This window comes from Pinus tabuliformis, chromosome 3_2 (assembly GCF_031772625.1).
Source record: "Pinus tabuliformis cultivar Carrire ecotype Pingquan chromosome 3_2, CPIR1, whole genome shotgun sequence".
NCBI lineage: Eukaryota > Viridiplantae > Streptophyta > Pinopsida > Pinales > Pinaceae > Pinus > Pinus tabuliformis.
This window is the reverse complement of record NC_142302.1, coordinates 196,884,119-196,890,672: the sequence shown is the minus strand read 5'-3', so window position 1 is coordinate 196,890,672 and position 6,554 is coordinate 196,884,119.

The window sequence follows — 6,554 nt, the reverse complement described above, 5'->3', positions numbered from 1 at the left end:
TTTGATATCCACTTAAGTAAGGATTAGATCCACAGTGGAAGGGATGAGATCCACTTTAGTAGGGATGAGAACCACTCAAGTAAGGATTCAAGTGTATATCCTCATCGATCGAAAAGATACCTCCATGAAGCTTCTAGAATGGAAGTTTTGTGACTTTTTTTTAACCCATGTTAAAAGATCGATGCACTCTATAGTGCAATTAGGTGCAACATTGACACATTAGATATACAAGTTGCACCATCGTAGTTCATGATGAGGAAACTTGTGACTATCTCAAAAATAGTATTTTTTAAGGAATTAGGCTAGGATACTTATCTTTCATGGAGAGGTATTTCTTCCATTTTCTTCAGGGATTGGTGGAAATAGTTTCTCGAAGAGTGAAAGATCCAATTTTTACGTCATTTACCTAGATGCAATGAAATAATGTGTAACAGATTCCCCCCTAAAGTACAAAGTAAAAAGGGTATGATGACTGAAGTGCTTTATCATGCGAAGGTTCAAATCAAGGAACAACTAGTTGATAACTTGTAAGTCAACAATCAAAATATTATAACAAAATAAAATCATATGATCATCTTTGGTAGGCATTCCCATACTTAGAATACAACTAACTCTAAGTATAATTTAAAAGATACATGTCAATGAAGCGAAGTCACGACCACTAGACATACATCGTGGATCCATGATTGGATGATTTATTATGAACATAGCCACCAGGAATACATCATGGATCTACTCCATAGTCATATCAAAACTATACGCAACCAAGATATAATAGATAAGATACATGTTATTCATCTCTATCAAAATACAAGTCTAACCTTGTGAATAAATGTCTTGAGGTCAAACATGGGAAAAACCATCTGATTACTAATGAATGGTAAAACTTGTTAACATATGCAAGAGGAACCACCAATAATGAAAATGGCCCTCAAGGTACTCTAGTGCATTCTATGAAGTGTGAATAAATGATCTGAAGGCGAACACTCATAGAATCATTTGATCGAAGGTCAAGTAATGTAAACTTGTCATCAAGAGTCAGGAAACTTGCCTTTGAGGTATGCATGCTCAAAGGTACTGGATGGTTCTAAATTAACTTCCTCCATAGCATGTTGAGGTCAATAGGAAGTGTGATCAATTATTGGAGGGCCTTAATGTATCCCTCATCAACGACATTAAACAAGTATCAAGATTTAAAGTAAAAGAAAGCAGAGTGACTCAGTACTGACTCAAGGACATTCGACATGATAGAAGGCAGGACTACAAAAGTTTAGACATAGACTGAACTTCTCTTGAACATATTGATGACATGACAATTGTCATGGTAGCACTGACTAAAAATGAGACCATAGACTAATATGAAGATTTTCAATAGGGTATCTTCAACAAGAGGAAAGTGGATTTCCTAACCCTGACATAAAGAAGGAAGGGGTGTCATGTTCAAGAGTGATTTTCTTCCTTTTAAATATACACATAACTGATACATTTCTTTCCAAAATTTCCCCCACCATTTCAAGCAAGTACCTCTTAATTTTACATGAGCTTGAGGAGGATAACATATGCTTCAATTATAAGCTCATCCTTCATATATGTCCTCTGAAGTATTTCAATGAACCCTAGGAAGGAGTGGTTTGGTTTCATCATGATGGATGAGTCCTTCATAGTTTATATTTTACTATTCTGATGAAGGGATAACTTGATGTCTTTTTCATATTTAGAGATTTTGGAAAAGAAAAAGAAAAAGAAAAACTCAAGTATGTTATTTTTCACAAATTTAGTCTCTTGATTATGAAAAAGGGTAAAACAATACACGTGATAACTCTTTTAGTCATGGTTGACTAAAGTATTCATTTTTCGCACTTAGTCTACTCAGTCTGAAAAGGGTTAAACTTACATTTGAATAGATGTCCCTTCAAATACTTTAACAAGTGTGAAAGAAGACGAGTTTGGTCAAAAAACTTTTCATATTTAAAGAGTCTGAAAAGAGCTTAAAAAAAACTCTAAGGGGGTTCCCTTTTCATACAGTTTTAATGAGCCTAAAAAAGTGATAAAAATATAGTCATGCCAAAAAATTATTACAAATTCAACATGTGATCTACACATTTAGGCCAAAAATCATCATATTTTCCCAAAAGGTAGATTAAAATAGGATAAATAATTGATAATTAGGTATAAATGGTAAAAAAAAATGCCTTTTATGTCTATAAAATGTAAAAAGTAATTTTTATTTTAACAAATTTCAATTTACCCAATTCTAGAGAAAAAAAACCCTCTTTTACCCTTTAATTTTTAGGAGTTGATTCCAGACAAACTAGTGGATGATTACAAACACCGTTTTTTATAGCTAAGAGCCCTTACTCTCTTCTCCATTTCTATATTTTTATTTTGAATTTTAACAATGAAATTTTCATTTTGCATTCTTTTGAAAAAGGGGAAAATCATTCGCGAATTGTCGTGGGTCTCCCCTATCGGGAACTATGTTGATCCAATATCGACGTAGAGCCCATAAGGGAGGCATGTGTTGAGATGCACTGTGTAGAAAAATCCAGCTACATTGATTACAAATATTTTAGAAAAAATTAATTTTTAGCACAAAAATACTCAAAATTTTCAATGTTTGTAATCTAACATATTTTTTCCTTGATGTTGACATACTTTTCACCAAAAAATATGTTGGAATGGAAGGAGTGAATACAATGCTCAAGTTGTAATTGTTGCTAATGATGAAAATACTATGTAGGCACTCTCTGAATGTTATTTATCAAAATTCTTCGTGATCCCGAGGATGAGAGCTAGATTAGATCTCTTGGTGAGAATGTGGAATGTAGATGGACAACATTTCAAGTTTGGAGAACATGATGTCATGATTGAGGTAGATGATATCTATTTATTGATTTTTCTCTCAAAGAGAGGATCCAATTTTACCTTAGTTGATCATTAGGGTGGTGGTGAACCCACTAAAAAATATGTCAATTAATATTTTCATCTAAGATCAACTAGAACTAGTAGTGGGAAGATCAAGATGAAGGGTGTAAGAGATCTCCCATTTAAGACCATTTTGTTTACTATCAGTCACATTACAAGGAGTGTAGCTCCTTCGTTGGCCACAAAGGACAATATGATGCATGCTTTGGATTGCATGGCACCAATAGTTTTTAACTGGTGTGAGGGAATCTTAATAAACATACATGAATAGCTTACCCGGTGTAGAAAAAGTCGACTAAAATAGTTTGAGTATGGATCGATTTTAATGTCCTTTTTCCCTACAGAGAGGGTTCCATTATTGGGTCCCCAAAGGATAAGAGTAGAGAGGCCTCCGCCCAGAGAGCCTTGAATGAGGAGATGGGTAGATTTGATGGCATACCATGATGGCGACCAACTGGTTACATTTTCTCCTACTTTCTTCATTTGGTTGCGAGAGAAACAAATCACAATTGAGTATTGTCCATACGCGTGGACATATTTCACAAGGGATCCAAACCTAACACTTCCTCTAGCGATGTAGTGGGACGATTCAACTAAAAGGATTTTTTAACATATTTGATTTTTATGTGTTTTCATTCTCAAATGTTTTGGTTTCGTGTCAAGACTAATATTGATTTATCACGCATATGTTGGACCAACTAGACCAGTGGGGATGTCACATCCATAGAGGTGTGGTCATCCAATTATAATGGATGAGAATAATCGTGAAGTAGTTGAAGAACTCAAGTAGATTGAGCATAACCTTGAGGGATTCACTCGAGGTATACCAGATACACAGATTGTTTATGTGCCTCGCCACTATCAAAGGCATATTGTGGGAATTTTTTTGATTGAATAAGATGGTTGCTTCGAAAATTAGCTCGAGCAATAATATGTTATCATGAACGTCGTGCCAAGGATTTAGATCTAGATTATATTTTTGATACTATCAATATGTACTTGATAAATAAAGGCATTGAGCCTCATGTGTCTTACACACTTTTGTTTTGAAAAAGCTATCTATGGAGACTATTTCTATTTGAGTTACCTATCTTGTACAATGTATGAATGTTATGGATTTTATAAATTCAACACATCTTTATCTAATACATAGATGGTCAATGTATTAGTTAATGTATTTAGAATTCTCATAATGTTTTGATATTGTAAGCATTCAATTTTTTTTCCAAGAAATGAACCCTTAAAAATACTCTTAAAATAGAAGGACTTCTATTGGAATAGACATTACTCAGTTGTAGTACTGTGAGTTCAGAATCTAGTTTAACAACTACTAGACGAATACCAAGAAGAATGGATTCACATAACAATTCAATGAGTGCACTATATTCCATAATGTTATGTGCACTATATTCCATAATGTTATTAGTTGTATGACCAAGACATATTCCATGTAGACTAACGAACTTATCAATAGGCGTATAGATTTCCCATGTAGCAGAAGAAAGATTCTGAATACTACAATTAGCACCGTCAACCAAACCAACATAAGGTAAAGGGGATGTTGACATCTACAAACTAAAAATAATGCAAGATAAGAAACATAAAGGAAAAAGCTATTTGCAAAAGAGGAGAAATATTGCAACACATCATATATGTGGTACAACAATGTACAAAGTATCTAGGTAAAAAAATATAAGCATAGTAATTTTTGAGATAAAGTCCAATTCTGGGCTTAGATGAGGTAATGCCATCACAATCAAGCATCTCATACGAACCTTTTTCCAAAACACATTAAATGATGTAAGGGTCATGCCACATAGTCTTGAATTTACAAAGTCCTAACTTATCATGTTCTTGATCATATAAAAGGACCAAGTCAAATTTAGTAAAAACTCAAGGATTAACATTTTTATCAAAATTGACTTTAATAAATTTTTCTTGGCCTTTTTGGTTAGAACAACATCATGACAAGTCTCATCTAAATGTGCTAAATATAAAAAATGTTCTTCCCCGACAGAAGTAGTAGTGTTAGGGTCCAACCCTAACCCATTTATTTATGTAATAAACCCAATAGGGTCGAGTCATAGTCATAGTTAAAGAGTCAATAAAGCTTGTATTAATAATTGTAAGTGGTTGACTCGCATTAAAGAAAGGGACCACAGTTAGTTGCAAACGGGCCATAGTTAATAAATAAAGTGGTTAACCCACATCATGTAAGGGACCACAAGTAGTTAGAAATAATGTGATAAGCCCATTGTATTAGATATATGACATTGAGAGAACTATGGTAATGACCCATGGTATTGTATGTATGAATCCTATATAGAGGCTAGAGACTCCCCATTGAGAAATGTCAAGGATTATTTTGTAATCGAGCTCTACCTACTGGAGGTTTCCCCCTCAAAGGGGCAAGTGAACATTTCTTTTATCTCTGAATAATAAAATACTTGTTGTTTTTCTCATTTATTCTATGTTTTGGGTTTGATTTCTTCACATATTTGGCATTCTAGAAGTTCTCGCAGGTCAAGAGCATAACAATTGGTATCATAGCACTTTATAAGGCTAGTGGTACCTCTATTTTGTAGAATTTTGTTTTAGGCTAGATACGTGTTCTGGCATATTTAAACCACAAGATCTGTCGTTGAGCGCATAAATCTGCGGATTTTGGGAGGCATGCACGTAGGAAATAAAAGAGGTGGTCACACTTGTTGGACTCCCTTGTAACCCCTGTGGGTACCCCTTCGAGTAGTAGCGCATTAGACAGAACCACGCACGGACTGCACTTCCATGTACCCTCTAGGTATATCGAAAGCCCTGTAGGCTCACATAAAACCTCATCATAGATAAGTCATCGTCCATCTTGCTGCTACCGTACACTGAGAACAACACTCAGGAAGATTACTCGCGTGTATGATAGGGTAGTTGAGTAGTATGGCTAAGGGTATGGTTGATACTCCTTAGTTAGTGCCCTAAAAGATTAGGCCGAGTACTATTGCTGGACCCTTATGTATATTTCAATCTGTGCCACCTGACATTCCTTTGTGACCATAGTTCCCTCGGCTCTCTAAAGATCGCCCAGATCCGATCCACCAGTTGAGATTCTACTGCCACAGTTCAATTCATATCTAGTAGTTGGGGTTATGTCGCCACCACCCCAATTAGATCCACCAGTTAGGGTTCTTCTGCCATAGTACAACACACATCGAATGGTTGGGTTTTCGTAGGAAGATCTAACTCTCTGCGTAGTGAGGCTTGGTGCTGCTACAATCTGGGCCCGATTTTCGCAGGACATTACCCAGGATCAATATTTTTATAATTTGGCCACTGCAGTCTTGATTAGGGGGAGTAAAAATAAATAAAAAAAATCAGAGTCCTCCCCGGGACGCATACAAGAGACTTAGCCCATAATATTCAGGACAACGAGCTAATTGCAGTGGTACTATTCACTGGTCAGCCTCAATTTTCGGGCAGTCCCAAATTTTTTGGGCGTGACTTCAAGTAACCAGGATCTATGCATGGTAGAAACCAGAGCTCAAGTCATGGCCAATGAGAATATTGATTGCCTTGAAACAACGTTGGAGACATTCAGGGAACAACTGGACAAAATTACAAAAATGCTTTGACAATTC